The sequence below is a fragment of the Artibeus jamaicensis genome, unplaced genomic scaffold, assembly GCF_021234435.1.
Source record: "Artibeus jamaicensis isolate MK-2021 breed Jamaican fruit bat unplaced genomic scaffold, CSHL_Jam_final contig_559, whole genome shotgun sequence".
NCBI classification, from domain to species: domain Eukaryota; kingdom Metazoa; phylum Chordata; class Mammalia; order Chiroptera; family Phyllostomidae; genus Artibeus; species Artibeus jamaicensis.
This window is the reverse complement of record NW_026521887.1, coordinates 361,107-383,248: the sequence shown is the minus strand read 5'-3', so window position 1 is coordinate 383,248 and position 22,142 is coordinate 361,107. Positions and strand designations below refer to the sequence as shown.

The 22,142-nt window shown below is 38.1% G+C and overlaps 1 long non-coding RNA gene across 5 annotated transcripts in view; it reads right to left on the bottom strand.

Annotated features, from left to right (window-relative positions):
• The window catches only part of LOC119042703 (uncharacterized), a 221,064-nt gene that overhangs the window by 133,145 nt on the left and 65,777 nt on the right, over positions 1-22,142 (bottom strand). For all 5 annotated transcript variants that reach the window (XR_008392498.1, XR_008392497.1, XR_008392500.1 and 2 more), the window contains exon 3: positions 12,371-12,475. This is a non-coding gene — a long non-coding RNA (uncharacterized LOC119042703). The remainder of the gene's footprint in view (positions 1-12,370; positions 12,476-22,142) is intronic.

The following is a 22,142-nucleotide window of genomic DNA, read 5'->3' as shown; positions in this document are numbered from 1 at the left end:
AAGCAAAATTTTTTTAGCATTTTTGACATCTGGATCTTCTTTGACTACTGCCTATCATCACTTACACTTATAATTCAATACTCTTTTCCACATCTGGAAGGGGTTTGGGTAGATGTCTGTACTATAAGCATTGTCAGTTTAATGGTGATACAAGCTCAGGTCCCTTATTCTTATGAAGGCATCTTGGAGCAACTGTTATTTGTGTGACTACTTAAGAGATGAATTCTACCTCTAATAGGATTTGAGTAAAAGCTGCTAAAGGAATTTGTTCCTGTGTCCTGTTCCTGGACTCCCTCAGGAACTGCCTGGCAAGGCTTTGGGAGATGCTGGGGATTGTACTTGAACTTTTACAAATTGAGTCTCAGATGGAGGCTGCCTCCCACTTCTCCCCTAAATCTTGGGCTTTGTCAACCTTATTGTGTGCCAATATAATTAACCTACACATGATGTCACAGGAAGGAGAAAATACTATAAATAGCACACAGTTTCCAAAGACTGTAAAATGAAAAGATTGCTACTGCTGGCAACAACATTTCTTGGCTGAAAGAAGGTCGGTCCATGGCAGAGAAGACAGACCTGAACGGTAGGTGTGGACACTCACGTAAATCTGTAAGCCCTCACCTCATTAATCTCGTTGATCAGGACATCAGACATTACCACCTTCTGTGAATAGGCTTTTTTGGTGAATTCTTAAATAGCCTCTTAGCCTCCATGGCGGCTCCATAACTGTGACCTTATAACAGTTACCATGGAAAGAATTCCTAGATTATAAATAATGACAATGTGAGTTCCCTAGTTACCAAGTATATTTATAAAATGAATTCCAAAGGTACATGACATTTAATTCCAGCCTATTTTTTAGAAACTAAAGGATAAAAAAGGAAAATACCTTTCTTTACCCAAAAAGAATTATACTATTTTTCCAAATCTAGTTATAAAACAGTAGATTTATATGACTATTAGGTAAAGTTAAAGATTTTTAGGAATATACTATTCTTGGAGATTTAAGGAAGCATTTACAATAACAGATTTCAGCATTAAGTCAAGTTACTATGACCATGTATCAGAATTAGATTTATAGAATTTATCTTGGGAAAAAAGATGTAATGTCCCTTAATTATATCATCAGATACATGAATTGGGAAGACAGATATGCCTTTTACTTTGAAAAATAGTTTTATTAATCAACCCATTATTTCTCATGCAGAGCTCTTGAAAGCAAAGGCTTACATAGTCAGAGGAGTCACAAGCCAAAAAAGAGGAGTGAGGATTCCTAAGGAATATATTACAAAAGAAAAGCCATAACAGGATCTTAAATAACTTTTTAATGTGCTGCATAAATACAAGTTTGAAAAAGATATGAAAGCAATGGAAATACAGTAATTTCTACAGCCTGTCTAACATTTTGTCATTCTCAAGCACTATTCTAGGAGATGCTTCAAAGAAGCTGGTGCATAATGTTTCTTCAACTTGGTTGCAATGTCTTATAATTTGGAAATTTTCTCCTTTCTGAATCTAAAATCAAGTCCTATCATTTTTCTCATAGCCTGAAACATGGAAATCAGAGACTTAATAACTAGAACTTATAGCATTAAAATTTTTCCTTATGTATATTTAATGTGTCATCTATTATATTTGTAAGTTCTTTAGTTCAATCTCAGGCAATATTCATTGAACACTGTATTAGTTTTCTATGGCTGCTATAGCAAATCACTACCAAACTTAGTGGCTTAAAAGAACACAAATTATCTAACAACTCTGCATGTCAGAAGTTTGACAAGGTTCAGCAGGGCTGAGTTTCTTTAGGAGGTTCTAGGAGAAAGTCTGTCTCCAGCTCCCAGAGGCACCCACCATCCTTGGCCTATGGCCTCTTTCCTTCACCTTTAAAGCCAGCAGTGCTGGAGGGAGTCCTTCTCTTACCACATCATTCTAACCTTTTCCATTCTCACATCCTCCTCTCACTCTCTCCTATTTCTTCCTCTGATTAGTGTCCTGATGACTACACTAGGTTCACCTGAATAGTCTAGAAAACTCTTGCCAAAAGTCTCTTTTACCATTGAGGTAACATGTCCACAGATTCTGGAGATTGCGACATAAACATATTAGACTAATATTTCTCATGGTGATAAGGTGGCTTGCATACAGCCAAGCATCATGAAAATAATTATAACTTCCCTTTACTTTCTTGAGGGTGTTTTCTGAAGAGTAAAAAAAAAATATTTCCCAATTGCCCCCAGCAACTCTGTTCTTTAACATCATTGGCTACAATTAGACCACATGCCATTGCCTAAAGTCAATTCCAAAAATGAGGAATCTGTCCTGAGATGGCTTAAGTTAAGCAAGTGCCACCCCAAGAATTGCAGTTGCCCCCCCTCTGCCCTGACTTCATGGCCTCTTGAAGAATAATATTCCATAACTAGGAAGCAAGGCAACCCACAGTTTCTGCCTTCCTTGGAATTCAGTAGGTGCTAGGTATGACACAGTCAAGGAAATTACAATGAAAAAAGTATGCTAAGTCCATCAGGAATAAGATGAACTGATCCTTTCATCTAGCCAAACCTTCTTTCTAAATAACTTAAAGATCATCTCCTTTGTATTTGGACTTCACAACAGCCAGCTGAGTTTTTCAAGTATAAGTTATGATTCATAAGAAGAGTTTTAAAAAAAGTCAAGACCTTCTTCCCACATGTAATTTTTTTAGCATTGTTAAATGTTCTATTTCAACTGGAAGCTAGAACTTCAAATAAAGAAACCTTAGTTTGGGGCCAGCTTATTTATTTATTTTTTTCTCTTCTGCTTATTTTTTTATTTATGCTGACTTTTCTTAATAAGTTTACAAAAACTCTGTTGTTCTTTATCATTTTTAATTCAAGCTTTAAAAGGTATATCCCTGCCACTAGGTATTTGATTCCAAAACACAATTTCAACTTGAAAAAGCCATGGCAAATAGTTCCTGAGGCATATTAGTATTTTATTGTGGGCATAATTCTTTCTGATTCACATGCTGATTGTCTATTCAGAGGAAGCACTTAGTATCCACTTAAAATACAGGAAAACTTTCTATTACCATCAACTGGAAGATTGTGAACCAAGCAATAGGCTTTGTAAGCACAATACAAATTCCCTAAAACAAGATATCAAGCTTCGACCTCTCCCCAAGTAATTCCATGAGAAAATTCTGATTTTTCTCTGAATAATCAGTCATAGAAATAATTTTTAACCCTTATAATGTGAATAGCAGAAAGTTTTTATTGCTAAAAAGGAGTAGGTGAGAAACCAAGTTTAGGCTGAAAATAGCAACTTACATGCCAATGCATGTTCATGAACGTTTACTTGCAATAAAACTGTAACAAATAGCACAGTGATTAGAGTATAGCTCCTATCCTTTTGAAGTCAACAAAACACAGGACATCCACTTTCTTCAATCATAGGATGCTCTAATCAGCTCTCGGGAAGAGAATATAGGGGTGGCACATAGTAATGTCCTTATTGCTATGCAGAACAGAAGTGAATTTACAGAAATAATTAATATAAATCTAAGAATATTCCAGAAATCCAGTGATTTGTGCTAATATTGCCTAGAGTCACCAAGAAAGTATAGTTCTAGGTTCTGCATCATATGGTTCTGGAAAAATTTTTTCTGACATCTTGTGTTCATTGAAATAAAAGTTTGTGACCCCATTTAATTTTTTAAGACTAAGACTAAGAATAAGTCTTATTATTATTTAAGAATAAGACTAAGAAAGTGTCACTGTAACTTGCGAAGCTTTGGCATGTTAGATTTTGATGCCTGACTCTAACACAGCTGTTCTTCCTAATGTCAATCTAGGTGCAGGCCATGGAAAAGGGGCCCTGACACAAGAGAGTTGATATGTTTTCCATGAAAATGCACCACTGAGATCTCTTATTGTAGGGAAAATAAATGATTGGTGCTTCAAAATGCAGGCTTTTGGGATGCACCACCACAGTCATTTCCCACAGGCTATTCACAAACAATGACTAAATATAGAAGATTTTCCCCATAATTATGCAAGACTCTTCTGCTGGGCAACATTAGTCCAGTACTTTCCACTGTCCTCACCAACCTTCTCTTGGAATTGCACTGTAGAGCAAGACTTTTCCTACTCAATTCCTTTTGCTTTCTTCACTCCTTTCACAGGTATCAGACCTTTCTCATGTTCTACACACTCTTGCACCATATCCTGCACCCACCCCAATCCATCTCTTACATGTCTAATTCTGTCTTGGAGCCTGTGTCTCTGTAGTTATGAATAAACTCAATTTGCTTCCTGTAAGTTCACTGAAAGGCACCATACTTAAACAGAATGTAGAGTTTCCATTGAGCAATAAAGACTATAATATGTTGAACATATAAATTATAGAATTTTCAAGAAGTAAAATATTATCATAGCCCAATAAATGTGCGAAGTTAATAAAGAATTGTCCTACAAAGTCTCTTCAATAACTAGACATTACAAACATATATTTTATACAACTTGTTTGGGATGAAAATGGATCATCTCAGTACATGGGTACAGGTTGAAAATGATGTGATACTGAACTACAGGACAATTGTGCTGCCACTGGAAGTCAATGGTGAGGGGAAATAGTCCCAATGGGAAGAGTTTCAGGTGTTTCACCTGGTTATCTACACTATGCAAAAAAAGATCGGGAAAGAATTTACAGGGACACATAAATGGCTACTTGGTCAAGGAGGTGAAAGAAAAAGATTGAAATATTGTGTATAAGATGGTAGAGGGAAGATGCAAGATGACATATCTATGAGGATAGTCACAAAGCAAGCAAATCTTCATGAATGCCCACCAGGACTACCATGGATTAATTTCTACCAGAGACAATCCACCATGAAAGAAACACTGAACAGCCATGTGGACAGAAAAACATGGCCAGATGATGTCATTTAATGCCTATCTTTTGTTATCCTTTCTCTGGCACTACAAGCACATGATTGGAGTGCCAAGGTGTTGGGAATCACCCTGCCTGGTTTCAGAAACTGTAACTCCTCATGGCTAAGGCTAAGTAAAAAGACCTTGGGACCATAAGCCACTTAGGAGACAAAGCTTATCTTCCTTGTAGGGGTACTACCTCTGCCACATTTCCCCTCACCCTCCTTGGCCCTGGGCAGATGACTGGTTAGACAATGACAGGCAAGATTCCTCAAAGGAGGAATGACCTAAGACAGGCATGGTCATGAAGTGACCCTAAGGGAAGGACTTCGGGGGCTATAGAAAAAGGAGGTGATGGACCCTCACCCCTGAGCTTTGACATAGCCTGTGTCCTCATTCTGTCTGCAAGAAGTCTCCTAATTTCTTGGCTGCCTTATTTCCCCTGCCTGACTTAACCCTGAAATAATTCCTTAAGCCTGAAACAATGCCAAAGGTGGGTGTGACCCTGTGCCGGAAAGGGCAGTTCCTAAGGGTCAACCAGACCTAAGAAAGAATGCATAAAATCCTATGAAAACTACTTTGCCAATACCCTCAATTTAAATGATAAGGGGAGAAAGATGGCAGCAAGATAGAAGGAAGCAGATTTTACTTCCTCCTATACATGGAGAAAAACCTAGCCAATCTACAGAGGAACAGAGCAAACAGCCAACAGTACACTGGCATATAAAAATAGGAGACCAAAAATTGTAGTGAACATTGAAAAACCAGACGTGAGACAAAAAACCTGAAATTATGAAAACTCCAGAGTTGGACCCAAAGAGGGGACATCCCAATAGCTGAGACAAGCAGGGGGAAGCTGTGAACTCCAGGATACTCACTGGAAGAGAAAACCAAACAACAAAGGAACCATCAACAGATAACAGAAGAAGGTTAAGGAGGGAGTGAAAACCACACAAACTTCAATTCAGGACCTATCTGGAAATACAACTAAATAGTGGAGAAATTACCCAGAACAAACAACTGCACAAGAACAAGGGAGAATCCTCAAAACCTTGTACACATGGAAGAACAAGCTTCAACACAACCTGCCCTCGCAGGCACAACAAATTACAAGAGGTGGTAGACAGAGTGATCCACAGTTAACCAGCTGGTGAGAAAGACCCATCAAAGAAAGACCCAACAACAATTAAAACCCAAAAACAAACACAGAACAAACTTTAATGATAGCCCAAGACCAATAAGTTGGGAGATCAAGGAGACTGCACTACTGAATCTCACAGGTATTCTACCACAGAAGTTCACACTATAAACCCAGTGAGCCAGATCAGATCAATTTAAGAAGCTGGGGCTAACAAGAAGAGTCTCACAAACAATTGGAAGACAAAGAATCCCCAAATGAAAGGAAAGAAGGAAGCCTCAGAAAGAATGCTAAATGAAATAGAGGCAAGTCAATGATCAGATACTGAGTTCAAAACAGTGACTATAAGGAACCTCAATGAGATCACAATGAATTACCAGAAACTACAGGGAAACTACAATGAACTCATTACAAACTATATCAACATGGAAAAGGAAATAGAAACTATCCACAAAGGCCAAGAGGAAAGTAACAATATAACTTCTGAACTGAAGAACACATTAGAAGGAATCAAAAGCAGGCTCGATGAAGCAGAAGATCAGATCAGTGAGCTGGAGGACAAGGTAGAAAAAAACACCCAGAAGGAGGAAGAAAAAGAAAAAGAGGCTCAGAAAGAATGAATAGAGATCAAGAGAAATGCATGACAATATGAAATGTAACAATATCTGTATAATAGGGATACCAGAAGGAGAAGAAGAAGAGCAAGGTATAGAAAACCTGTTTGAAAAATTAATGATGGAAAACTCCTCTAATTTGATGAGAGAAAAAGTCACACAAATCCAGGAAACACAGAGAGTCCCAATCAAGAAGAACCCAAAAAGGCCCACCTCAAGACACATCATAATTAAAATGGCAAAATTCCAACACAAAGAGAGAATCTTAAAGGCAGCAAGGGAGAAACAGGAAGTAACATACATGGGAGCCCCAATAAGGTTAGTAGCTGACTTCTCAATGGAAATGCCCCAAGCCAGAATAGAATGGCAAGAAACATTCCAAGTAATGAGAACTAGAAGCCTGCAACCAAGGCTATTTTACCTAGCAAGGCTACCAATCAGGATAGAAGGCATAATAAGGAGCTTCCCAGACAAAAGGAGTCTAAAAGAATACACCCCCACAAAACCAGATCTGCAAAACATGCTAAAGGTACTGCTTTAAAAAAAGGAAGAAAGAGAGAGAGAGAGAGAGAGAGAGGAACAAAGGTAGTAAAATGGCAATGAATAAATACCTATCAATAATAACCTTAAACATAAATAGATTAAATGCTCTAATTAAAAGACATAGCATAGCTGAATGGATAAGAATGATCCACACATATGCTGCCTACAAGAGACCCACCTCAGGATAAAATACCTGCACACACTGAAAGTGAAGAGATGGAAATAAATTTTCCAAGCAAACAGATAGGGAAAAAAAGCCGGTATCAATACTCATATTAGACAAAATAGACTTCAAAATGGGAGCCATAAAGAGAGACCCAGAAGGTCACTTCATAATACTTAAGGGAAGACTCCACCAAGAAGACATTAACATTGTAAATATATATGTAACCAACATAGGAGCACCCAAATACATAAAGAAAATCTTAGAGGACTTCAAGAAACATATTGACATCAACACAATTATAGTAGGGGATTTTAACACCCCACTGTCAAAAATGGACAGATCTTCCAAACAAATATCAACAAAGATATTGTGGCATTGAACAATGCCCTAGATCAAATGGACTTAACTGATATATATAGAGAGAGCCTTTCATCCCAAAGAAGCAAAATAAACATTCTTTTCAAATGCACATGGAACATTTTCAAAGTTAGACCATATGATAGGACACAAAACAAGCCTCAAAAAATTCAAGAAAGTTGAAATGATATCAAACATTTTCTCCAACCAAAAGGGACTGAAACTGGAAACCAACCCCAAGGGAAAAACTCCAAAACACTCAAAATCACGGAGATTAAATAACATGCTATTAAACAATGAATGGGTAAAGAATGGGGTTAGAAAAAATATCAAAAAGTTTCTGGAAGCAACCAAAAATGAACTCACAATAATCCACAATTTATGGGACACAGCAAAAGTAGTCCTGAGAGGGAAGTTCATAGCTATACAGTTGTACCTAAAAAATATAGAAACATTTAAAATAAACAACCTAACCCTACACCTACAAGAACTTGAGGAACAACAACAAAGATAGCCCAGAGCAAGTAGAAGGAAGGAAACAACCAAGATCAGAGGAGAATTAATATACAGAGAGACTAAAAACACAATTCTAAGGATCATTGAAATCAAGAAAAAGATCCCATTTGATATAGCAAAAAATAAATAAATAAAATATGTGGGAATAAACCTAACCAAGGATGTAAAAGACCTATATGCAGAAAACTACACAACACTGAAGAAAGAAATCAAGGAAGACACACAAAAAAAATGGAAACATATACTACATTCATAGATTGGAGGAATTAACATCATCCAAATGTCCATACTACCCAAAGCAATTTACAGAATCAATCCAATACCTATTAAAGCACCAATGACATACTTCACAGACATAGAACAAACACTTCAAAAATTTATATGGAACTATAAATGACCCTGAATAGCAGCTGCAATGTTGAGAAAGAAGAACAAAGTTGGAGGGATCACAATACCTGATATCAAACTGTATTACAAAGCCACTGTAATCAAAACAGCCTGGTACTGGCATAAAAACAGGCACATAGACCAATGGAACAGAACAGAGAGCCCAGAAATCAACCCAACTCTCTACAGTCAATTAATATTCAACAAAGGGGACAGCAACATAAAATGGATTAATAATAGCCTCTTCAACAAATGTTGTTGGGAGAACTGGACAGCTATGTGCAAAAAAAAAAAAAATGAAACTCGAGCATCAACTTACACCATACACCAAAATAAATTCAAGGTGGATAAAAGACTTAAATATAAGCTGTGACACCATTAAAGTCCTAGAGGAGAACATAGGCAAGAAAATATCAGATATTTCATGCAGCAACTTTTTTACTGATATGTCCCCTAGAGCAAGGGACATAAAGGAAAGAATAAACAAATGGGATCTCATCAAAATTAAAAGATTTTGCACAGCTAAAGAAAACAGCATTAAAATAAAAAGGAATCCAACTGTATGGGAAAACATATTTGCCAGTGATACCTCAGACAAGGGTTTAATCTCCAAAATATACAAAGAACTTACACAATTCCACTCTAAGAAGACAATCAACCCAATTAAAAAGTGGGCAAAGGACTTGAACAGACATTTCTCCAAGGAGGACATACAGAAGATCCAAGGACACATGAAAAGATGCTCAATATTGCTAGCTATCAGAGAGATGCAAATTAAAACCACAATGAGATACCACTTTACACCAGTCAGAATGGCCATCATAAGCAAAGCAGCAAACAATAAGTCTTGGAGAGGTTGTGGAGAAGAGGGGACCCTAATCCATTGTTGGTGGGATTGCCGAATGGTACAACCACTGTGGAAAACAGTATGGAATTTCCTAAAAAAAAACTCAAAATGGACCTGCCTTTTGATCCAGCAATTCCACTGTTTGGATTATATCTTAAGAACCCTAAAACACCAATCCGAAGAACCTATATACCCCAATGTTCATAGAAACACAATTTACAATAGCCAAGAGCTGGAAGCAACTTGGGTGCCTGTCAGTAAATGAATGGATCAAAAAATTGTGGTACATATACACAATGGAATTCTATGCAGCAGAGAGAAAGAAGGAGCTACTACCCTTTGCAACAGCCTGGATGGAACTGGAAAATATTATGCTGAGTGCAATAAGCCAGGTGTTGAAAGACAAATACCATATGATCTCACCTTTAACAGGAAACTAAACAACAAAACAAACAAGCAAGCAAAATAAAAAACAAAGACACTGAAATAGAGAACGAGGGAACAGTGACCAGAAGGGAGTTGGGAGGGAATTTCAGGGGGAAAAGGGGAAGGATTTACAAGAACTAGTAGAAAGGACACACGGACAACAACTAAGGGGGGTGTAAATGGGAGGGAGGTGGGGAGCACTGGGGGGGGGGTGGGCTGGGATGGGAGTAAAAAATAGAAAACTGTACTTGAACAATAATTAAATAAAATTTTTAAAAGAAAAAAAACAGAACTGCCAGAAAATCAAACTGTATGGAAGTCCGACAACCAAGGAGTTAAAGAAGAAACATTCATCCAGACCAGTAGGAGGGGCCAAGATGGGCAGAGGGGTGGAGAGGACTCATGGCAAGGCAGCTGCTGGAGGAACGGGGTGGGCAAGGTGGTAGTTTGTGGGGAGGGCAGCCACACATTCCTGTGCAGATAAACCAGGAGGAACAACTGGGGAGTAAGACAGACTGTGCAATCCAGCACTCTAGCTTGGGGAAATAAAGCCTGAAAAGCTCTGACTGAAAAAATCCTGTGGGGGTTGAGGTGGTGGGAGAAACTCCTAGCCTCACACAAGTGTTCATTGGAGAGACCCACAGGGTCCTAGAAGCTACACAAACCCACCCACCCAGGAATCAGCACCAAAAAGGCCCAATTTGATTGTGGCTAGCAGGGGAAGTGACTGAAAGCTGGCAAAGAGCTGAGCAAGCAGCACTGTTCCCTCTCAGACCTCCCACATAGAGCACCACAATGCAACCATGTGGGTTGCCCTGCCCTGGCAATTACCTAAGGCTCCACCCTTTACTATGTAAAAGGCTCACTGAGACAAAAAAAATTATGGCCCAAATGAAAGAACAAATCAAAGCTCCATAAAAAATACAACTAAACGATGAAGAGATAGTCAACCTATCAGAAGCAGAGTTCAAAACACTGGTAATTAGGATGCTCACAAGAAATGGTTGAGTATGGTCACAAAATAGAGAAGGAAGTGAAGGCTATGCTGGGGGAAATAAATGAAAATGTACAGGGAACCAACAGTGAAGGAAAGGAAGCTGGGAGTCAAATCAATGGTTTGGACAAATTGAAGAAGGAAGAATTAAACATTCAACCAGAAAAGAATGAAAAAACAAGAATTCAGAAAATGAGGAGAGGCTTAGGAACCTCCAGGACAACTTTAAACATCGCAGCATCTGAATCATAGGGGTGCCAGAAGGAGAAAAAGAAGACCAAGAAACTGAAAACTTATTTGAACAAATAATGAAGGAGAACTTTCCCAGACTTTCAGGAAGTCCATAAAGCTCAGAGAGTCCCCAAAAAGTTGGACCAAAGGAAGCACACACTGAGGCACATCATAATTACATTACCCAAGATTAAAGATAGAGAGAATGTTAAAAGCAGCAAGAGAAAAGGAGACAGTAACCTATAAAGGAGTTCCCATAAGGCTATCAGATGATTTCTCCAAAGAATCCTTGCAGGCAAGAAGAAGCAGGAAAGAAGTATACAAAGTCATGAAAGGCAAGGACCTATCCAGCAAGCTATCATTTACAGTGGAAGGTCAGATACAGTTCTTCCCAGATAAGGTCAAGTTAAAGGAGTTCATGATCACCAAGCCCTTAATATATGAAATGTTAAAGGGAATTATCTAGGAAGAAGGAGTTGATAAAAAATATGAACAGTCAAATGACAACACTTACAACTATTAACAACTGAACCTGAAAAAACAAACACACACAAAAAACCAACTAAGCAAACAACTAGAACAGGAACAAATTCACAAAAATAGAGATCACATGGAGGGTTATCAGCAGGGAGGGGAAGGGAGAGAATGGGAAAAAAGGTACAGGGAATAAGAAGCCTAAATTGTAGGTACAAAATAGACAGGGTGGAGGGTTAAGAATAGTATAAGAAATGGAGAAGCCAAAGAACTTATATGTATGACCCATGGACATGAATTAAGATGGCAGAATGATGGTGGAAGGTGGGCACAGGATAGCAGGGAATAAAAAGGACAAAAATGGGACAACTGTAATAGCACGATCAATAAAATATATTAAAAATTAAAATAAATGCATTGTAATTTAAAGGTCAGATGCATGCAATGTTGAATCCTACTTTTAAAAATTTCCCCCCCAAGTCTTGCTTGTGCTTTGTAAAATGCATATCAGTCATTCAACAATGTTTATTAACTACACTAGTCACCATAATGTGTTTTAACATTACAGGATTGAATAAAATGAACAGAAATCCCTGCTTCTTTGTCTGAGTTCTGGAAACTTGGCAGATGGAATCTACTATGTATACCCATTCAAGGTTCCATTTCCATACCCAGGGTATCCCACTTTAGGTCTTTTTATCATTTCTCCCAGACTTCGGGGGGAGAATTTTAATAGTGTATAAATTTTTTTTAAATTAAAAAATACATACCTTAGAAATCAAGGCCGTTTCTAGAATATGTTTCAGTGTTTAAAATCCAGCTAAGCTCATTCTGTTGTGGCTTATGCTCGTGGCACAATGAGATCCTCTGTATTTCTATAAAAGAGAGAAAACATATTTTGCTATTGGATCTTCAAGTCAGTGTGGGCTGAGGCAAGCATCTTTTTCTTTTTCTTTTTTTTTTAAATATTTTATTATTTATTTATCTTTAGAGGGGAAGTGGGGGAAGGAGAGAGGGAGAGAAACATCAATGTATGGTTGCCTTTTGTGCGTCCCCTGCTGGGAACTGGCCTGCAGGGAACCGGCCTGCAACCCAGGCATGTGCCCTGACTGGGAATCGAACCGCGATCCTGTGGTTCGCAGGCCCGCGCTCAATCCACTGAGCTACACCAGCCAGGGCAAGCATCTTTTTCTTAATCATCTTTTATAATCTAGTGTCTGTGAGTCAAATGTTGTCATATCTAACATTAAAGTGTTTTACAGATTAACCATGTTGCATTTAGAAGGAAAATAGAACTGTTATAGAGCATTTGTTACATATGTTACCAAGTTTAATTATTACAACCACCAGTGGAAATAGTTATTTTGTTTTGTTTAACACTCAAGGGGACTTTGCCCTAAACCCACATAATTAGGATCATTGTGGTCATTATGAACTCCCTCAGGGACAAGACCAGACACAAGAGTAAGCAACCTAGGGAATCATGAGTGGAAATAGGACCCTCTCTCTCCCCCTGGACCCTGGGGAGGGCAGCAGATCCCTAACACAAGAACCCAAGGGAGAGAGGTCAAACTGGAGTCCAACCTCAGGCTCAAGCTATGAGAAGACAGGATAGAAGCTGGCAAAGAAGCCAGTGGGGTGGTGAGGGTGGATGGTGGCCCTATCAGACTTATCATCTTGGGCCCGTGACTCCAACATAAGAAGCACAGTCAGAAATGGGGCTGAGCCTTTGGCAGCAGGTCTGACAAGCCCTTGCCCAGGAACAAGCACAGAGCCACTAGACTCCAGAGAACAAGAAAGATGGACACTTCAAACACTCTGTGCCTAGGCAATGAGGGACTTCCTGCTGGGTCTCTGCATGGCACTTCAGAGAAGAAGGTCACAGCAAAGGAAGCAGGGAGCAGCACATTGAATTCAAACTTTTCTGTTGACATGACTTTGCATGTCGCGACCTCATTTACAAAACCTATAAATCCAAGCGAAGGAGAGTACTAACTGAGCTCACTGCTGCCAATGTCATTTTGAATAGTTGAAAAGAAAAAGCCAATAATAAATGTTAGTTATTAAATAGCATTATTCTTCGTCCATAAACACAAAATGAAATGATATTTAGTATGTAGATTAAGAAAGACTGAGAAGCTCACATTCACTTAGGCATATTGTCTTCCCAATAGAATCACCAGCTTCTACTAAACTTCTGGTTTAGTATCAAAAGTGATCATTCAAATGGGCGGCACTGCTAATTTGTCAAAACACTCATTTCCTGGTTTTTCTGATTTTGCCAAAGCGATTGGGTTCTTTTTGGGAGCATCATGGTTGAACATTTGGTAACTGAGTTTACACAACACAACAGACACCAAATATTCTCTCAGAAGCCTATTTGTTTACATGTTGGTTCTTTTCATTCATTCCTTTAATAAATGCTTATTGTGCCAAGCACTGTGCTTTTTGTGGGAAAAAGTTGAGAAAGCAAAAACAGATTCTGTCTGTTGCAAATACGTATGTCAGTTGAACCTGTAATTCCGCAAACAGCAATGGGTTTGTTTCATTTTGTTTTTTTGTACACTGGAAACACTGTCTCTCTGTGGTCTGGGCACAGCACTGTTGGTTACAAGTTTTACCCTTTTATTTGCTGGTTTCATGGCCTCAAACCATAGTCTCCCTCAATTTCCTCATATATATAACTTGGAAAAATAGCCCCTAAACTCTCGGGGATTAATCAGTCAGGGATTTCAAAGGATTTGAAAATCTTTCATAGTTTTGCTGTATTATTTTATTAGGAGTCTTTTTAATATGCATCATGTGTTGTAGTTTTTTTTAATTAGAAGCAATAAGTGATCTGTCCTTTCTTACATTTACACTATTGATCTTCATTCATGATTAAATTTTCTGTTAAATGAACCCTCTTTCACTCTTGGGATTTTCCTTTCTATTACAAAGAATTCCTCAGCAAAGGAAGGCTGTGCTTTCACGTGCCCACTTTCAAAAAATATATTTTGTGTGAATTTTAAAATTATCTAAGCATTTTATATTATTTCATTACAGAGCAGGACAAATTTGCTAGTATAATATGAGAGAGAGAGAGAGAGAACGCATATTTAATTATTTCTTACAGAAGACTCGACTAGCAGGCAAATAAAAAAAAACTGTTCAATGTATTTGTTTAGGTTGAAGATAATAAAACAGACTTGATAAAAATAATTCATGAAGTCAAAGATATATCTGCTATCTGTGTATCATAGCACATAAGTGCAATGAAATTTGTTTTAGCCGTAGTTAAATGATGAATTATATGACTAAGCTATTTTTAAAGTAGTGCCTTGTTTATAATAATTTTTATCCCTAACTTCTAATTAATGCAAAATAAACAACCTACATAGCACATTCTATCATTACCAAGTTACCTGTGCCTCATAAAAGAATCATTCTTTACTGCATTTTAAAATCATGAGTATATGAAAATTTCTCTCACTGACAGTATTTTCCTAAGTTTACTAACAGGGCATGTTTTTCTGTATGCTCCGTAAGGCTACCATTTATTTTCATGAGTTAGGCCAAAACTTTACTCTTTTATAACATCATGAAAATGGTATTTTCCTTCTTTTAGACCAACACACATCCATTTTATCCAAGAATTTCATGGCTCTTCCTTTTAATGCATAAATGCATTCATCCTGTTATACAATATGTCCTGGGAAAAATTCCAGGAAGGGCAAGACCCATCTCTGCCTTTTGTTTTTAAAGCAACTTTATTTACTTACAAAATCCTCCAAAAGGCACAAGCATTCTGGCAGCCCTCTGCCCAGCCTCCGTCTCTGTGCATACTGAAGAGCACCTCCTGCAGTACTAACCGGGTTTGTGTCTGCGGTGAAATGCTGTGTGGCTGTGTGGCAGTGGCCTATTCAATCAACAGAAAGTTGCCACTTTATGCTTCAGAAGCTGCAAGGAAGGCGGTTCTCTCAGCTTCACACCCCTGCCACCCACGCCACTGCCCCCAGGGTTAACTGGGCAGTCTCAGCCCATTGATGGTGGGAATTCACACACTGAAGAGCAGCTTTCTGGGATCCTGACTAAAATGTCACCATCCCTAAGCTTTTGACCTTCCCATGACTTTTCATGTATCAGAGAGAAAGAGACAGAGGACATTCCATCAAAACTGGCCTTACTACAAGATGGGATAAGGTTTCTAAGAAAAAAAATGGTTCTCCAATGGAGAATAACAATGGAATACGCTTGATACAGGGAGTCCATTTAAGCAGGAAATAAAAAGATCCCAGTGCTGTGAAATGCAGGGGGGGTGGTTATCGAAGTGAAAGAAAAAGGAAATGTGAATTCTTTTTATGATATAAAATCTGTCATGTCCAAAACAAAAAAAATTTAATAGTTATACTCAATGATGAGACTTTAGAGGTCATCTAAAGTCTTAAGCTAACTATAGGTTTACTTTTGATCTTTCATTGTCTATCAATTTCACCTGGAAAAGGTGAATCAGCCAGAAGCAGTAAAGTGAAAAATAACACATGTAACGAATTTACATGGGGGTGGACAGGAAGGGTTGATGCATACAATTGTCTGCCTCGAATATGGCAGGAATATTTGAGAACAGGCCATCAGGAATTCTATCTGTAGTGAGCATCCAAATACAGAATAAACCAGAAGTATCCCAGGCAGAGGGAAGAAAGCCAAAAGAGATCAAGACACTTATCTTGAGAACTCCAAATGAAGCAGGAGACTTGAGGTGCCCAGGGACATACCTGAAGTCAAAATTTCTGTTCATCCCAAAAAGCACAAGTGAATGATCCTTTAGATCAAGTATTGGGACTTATTTGTCTTGGTGGGCTTAAATAAAAAGAAAACAATCTGCCTTGAAGAGCAAAATTAAAATATTTACTTGCCATCATGCCACACCTTCAACAGTTTATCTAAGAGAACTCTGCAATGTCATTATCATGTGCTTTGGTGTCCTTTTCTTTATGCTTTTTATTGTACGTAGGTTGCTTCAACTTTGTGGAGCAATAATTTTATAGTTGTCACCAAATGTGGAAAGTTTTTGAACAATAGTTTTCAAATAGGTTCTCCATTTGTTTGTTTCTCCTCTCTTCTCTTCTTTGGGTACTCCAGTTGTACATATTCGAGACTGCTTAAAATTGTCCCACAATTCAGTGACACTATGTTCATTTTTTGTCGGTCTTTTTTTCTCTCTGTATTTCTCTTTGGAAAGTTTCTTTTGCTATGCTTTCCAGTTCCCTGATCTTTTTCTCCACAGTGTCTAGTCTGCTACTATTCTCATCTAGTATATATTTCATTTTAGACATTGTAATTTTCATCACTCTAATTAGACTCATTTGATTAGACTCATTTTTATATCTTCTGGGTCTCTGCCTCAATGTTTGCTCAATGTTCAAAAACATGCTTAATTTTTCCTACAGTTTATTTAACATATAGAATATAGTTTTAACAAACAATTTAATGTCTTTATTAATTTTAAATTAATAAATACATCTGTATTATTTTCAGTTCTGTTTTTGATCTGTTTCTATTTGTCTGCTTCTCTTCATATGGTAATTTTTCATTAACTGGCACACATTGTGTATGTTTTCCATGATTAATATTTTTGCATTCTTATAAATACCCTTGGTCTTTTTACTAGGACACAGTTAAGATACTTGGGAACCATTTGGTCTTTTCAGGTCTTGCTTTCAGTGGGACCAACATCCTTTATTCCAGGGTGATGCATGTCCTCTACTCAGGACCCCTCTCATTATCTTACTGGTATTCCATGAATTTAAAGTGTTTTTCTCTCTAGCTGGTGGCAACACACTCTATTTCTGGCCTCATGCAAAATTCAGGGACTGTACCCCTGATCTTTTTAAGGTGTTATTTCCCTATATGAGGGTCATTTCCTTGTGGGCATGCAATGATCCTCAGCTGAAGACTTGAGGAAACTCCTCCTCTGATCTTCAGTGTGTTCTAGATAATAGATAGATGATAGCTAGCTAGCTAGATAGATAGATAGACAGATAGACAGACTCTTCTCCCTGGTCCTTTACAGAATTACTCTCTCCACTTTGGCCTCTATGGATTCTTAGCTCCATCTCCTCAATTCAGGGAAACAGCCAGCTTCCTCCTGGGGAATTATCTTCATATACTAGAGACACTCTCCTGGCAGTAAATAGTGGTAATTACAGGGCATACCCTGTTTGTTTTCTACCTTTAAGGATCACTGTCCTGTGCTGACTGATATCCAATGTCAGAAAACCCTTGTTTCTTGTTTTTGATGATTTCTTCTGATGTTTCATTTAGGAGAGAAATCTAGTCCCTGTACCTTCATCTTGGGCAGAAAAAGAATACAAATAGTTGTCTATTTTTCTAATGTTATGAAAGTTAAGGACAAGGAAGAGCCATTACCTTTTAGATGGAACAGAGAATCATCAAGAACTATATCAAATAATGTCAAAATTAAATAAAATAAGAGAGTACAACAGGTAGTGTTTATTGATGGCTTACAGAGTACCAGTCTCCATTTGATGTTCTTATACAAATTCCTCACTTAATGCTCTAAACAATCTTTTGAAGTAGATACTTCCTAAAACTCCTGTTTTATAGATGTGAATACATCCATCTGTAAGACAGAGAAATTAAATTGCCCAAGAAATGATAAGTTACCAGAGTTGGGGATTGACCTGGATCATTTAACTTTACAGTCTGTATTCTAACAGTACAGAAAAACAACAACTAGAATGTGAAGGGAAACAAGAAAATATGGATTTTTTTGGCTTTGTTAGATATTCAGTATTTTCATAATTATTAGTCACATCTTTGCTTTTTTTCCAAAATCCAGTGTAGTCTGAGGAAATCAGGCTATACATCATTATGAAATCACATATGACTTCATTGCCTCCACCCTTGCAGGCACACTTTTCTCTACATCTCTAAAGACTCTCATCCAGAAAACTTCACCTTAGGTTTGAAGGTGCCCTAACATTTTAGACGGCAACAAAAGTTTCCTCTTTTCCATGTACTTTCTGAATTCTTTGTGCTCTATGCATTTGTCAAAATCATTGTACTTCACTACATAGGTACATAGACAAACATCATATGTGAACAAAATTTATATAGTTCAGTCAGGAATATGTCTTTTAAATGATCAGGGTCCACCAGACCAATTTCTTTTCACAGTCTGTGCTGGCATTGTTGAATCTGATGTGCAGAAGTCATATGATACAAGTGCAAAGGTGTTGATGGATTTCGTCTACCATTTCCTGTTTTTTCAGCCTTACTGTAAATTTGTACAAGCTATAGTATTAAATGGGCTGTAAATTTTTGGTGGAATGCAGAGGAGCAAATTGCTTATAATTTTTTTTTGGTTAGGACCCCAGATGTCCTGCAGTAGAGCTCTGAGCTTGGCCAGCACATGTAGCTGCAGCTCTTGGCATTTCCACCTAAGATAGACAAATCCCTTCTCATTCATGTGCCTTCTGGACCATGGCTACAGACCTTTCTCCAAGTCACCTCAGCCACTCTCCTCAGTCATATGTCTTCTATTACCAGGGTTGCCATCTCTGCACCAGAGAACTTTTTTTAAAAGTCACTGTACAATTTTGTAACTAAAAAATATGTATCAGAGTATTTACTGAGAAGGACAAATAGAACTAAGATCCTATAATTTGAGGGGCAAAAGAGAAAGATATATAGGAGCTCCAGGTTCAAAGGTATGGTAACTTTATAGGAAATACAGATTAGAAAATGTATCAGTCAGGACAGTCTAGAGTATTCTACTTACTAACAAATACCCCTCACTTCTCAGAGGTTACAATGGCACAGCTTTATTCTTGCTCATGTTCTATGTCTATTTTGCATCAGCTCTGGATCTGCTCAGTGCTTTCTTCAATCTGGGACCTAGTCTGATGGAACCACTATCTGTGACACTGTCAGACTTGTTGCAGGAAGAAAAAAGAAATAACTGGCACCATGAGCTGCCTTTTGAGGCTTCTTCCCAAAGACAATGAATGTCATTTCTTCTCACATTACATTGTCCACACAAGTGACATGGCACTCAGCAGGGTAGGTGCTGTACTTATGCAGTCCTCTCAATTTTCCTGTTAGAAAAAGCACTGTCAGTTCCATGGTCAAGCCTGACATCGATGGGCAAAGAAGTGTAATGCCCCCAGGGAAGAAATACGAATATTTTGAACAATAACAAAATCTAGGTAGTAAGGCCTGTCCTTCCCCACACAACAGTTTCACACATGATTTTAAGTACTCAGCCATACATTTTTCCAGTGAGAACAGAGCTGCAAATTGTGAGGCCCTGAATACAGAAGAAGAATACCAGTACATACAAACTTGGTAATGAAGTAACTACGTTATCACTCCCATTAGAAAGTATGTTGTGGGACAAAGTTACAGACCCAAAAACCACATATACAAGACCGCATATCCTCATTCCTGTGTTAGCATCTGCAGGGTAGTAGTCAGCTCCCTCCCTGTCTTGTCCATGTAGCACAGTCATGAAAAATTCAGAAGGTAGATGTCAGTCAATAAAGATAATAAAAGCTGTGCTCCTATCAGGGACTTGAACAAAAAGATGTTCTCTCAGTTTAAAGACCTCACAGCCCTGGGGAAACAAGGTAAAATGGAGTTTAATTGTATCACTTAAGAAACTGAGATTATTTTATTCACATAAAACTGTCTTACATAAAAAGATATAACTGTTGAGACCATAGACAACACCCAGGAGAGGGACTCTCTGAATTGGTAGCAAGTTTTTAAAGCTTCATTTCCCTTTTCTGCATGTGGTGCTAAAGATCAATTCAGCTATAGACTTAGGAACAACCAACTGCATAGAAAATTATATAGTGAAACCTACAGGAAAAGATCTCTTGGAGAAGAATTCTGGATGGTGTGAATAATTTTGAGAGCAGAATGTGCAGCATGAAAATATTTTAACTGTGCTGCATGTCCACAGCAGACAACTATGATGATGTATTAAAAACTCATCATAGACTGGCAAAGACTGTCAAGTTATCAGGGCAGAGTCTCAAGCTGACAAACCATCAATTCCAGAAAATGTCACTTCCTGAGAACTTTCCCTGGCTGGAGATGGTGTTGCAATTATGTTCTTGTTATATGTCATTACAAGTAGCACACTGGCACATGATGTGTGCAATGCAAAGCGTGTGTTACAAGCATGATTATCTGACAAGAGAATATCAGAAAGTCTCTTTTTCTCTCTAATTATATATATATACACGTATATGTGAATTTGAAATTATGAATTTCATAATTATGAAAACTACATAACCACATATAATGTGTCTACCTATTATATTAATTTTATGAGCAGAAATCCATGCTAAATAAGAGAAGACTGTAACAACATAATTGAATGTAGCATTTGAACACTGAAGTCTAACAAAGTTAGTTGGGTCATGTTAATCCCAGCCATGATTGTTAGGAGATGAGGAGAACACCAAGGTCCATACTCCAGCAGACAGTCATTCTATGAGGTGGGAAGAAGAGAGCAAATGAAATGAAAAAGCACAAAGCAAGGAAACCAGGAAAATAGAATAAAAAATAAGGAATTCATCAAATATCAAATGAAATAAAGTAAGAATTGAAAATAGGCCATGCTATCTGCTACTTGTGAAGATGTTAGTGACTTTTTAAAGAGTGCTTTGGAGAGAGTTGTGGGCCAAGTTCATCTGCAGTGTCTCAACAGTTCAACCCCTGTCTGTTCACATCAACTATGCATGGTGTCAAGTAGGGTGGGCATGTTCTGTACATTATTAGTCCTGGCCTTGTAGAATTCTGCTCCAACTCTGTGATTTCCTAGACCATGCCATGATAAGAAATGCATTTTACACACTGTAAAACCTCCCATGTGCGTGTATCCACCCTTACACACACACACACTAGAACAAGACTTTTATTAAGTAACCAGTCTTTCCTACATGCACTATCTGCTGACTTTTGTGTCTACTCTATGCTAGTTAATTAAAACCATAATAATCATGACCAACTAAAATTATTCCACTACCACCAGCTGAGATGCTTGTTATTAGTGTTGGAGAAGTAGACATGGGTTCCTGGTGCAAAGAAAGTACGGTCAGCCACACACACCAACAACATATTTCTTGAGCTTTCTGTCTTCCTTAGGAATTCTCCAGCAGTGCAACTGAGCTGGAGGGCAAGGGCCCTGGTCCTCAGGGCATGAGGCTTGGCAGCACTGACTGCCCAGAGCAGTGGACTCTCTGCTGCAGGAACTTCAGGTCTTAGTGAGGGGAAAACAAGGGAAAGTGGATAGCTAGGCCAATGAGAGGAACTGACATTCATGAGGGATTCCAGGTTCCAGTGCTGCAGCAAAGAGAAAGTGGTGACCAGAGATCTTCAGTGCCCAGATTCACTTTCGCCCAGAGGCATCTACTTAAGCTACAGACATTAACTGAACCCATGGAAGCAGGCCTTTTCTCCAGGGTATAATTGCCCAAGGATGGAGTGATCATGGTGGAAGGGTGGATGAGATTGTAGAAACATGAAGGA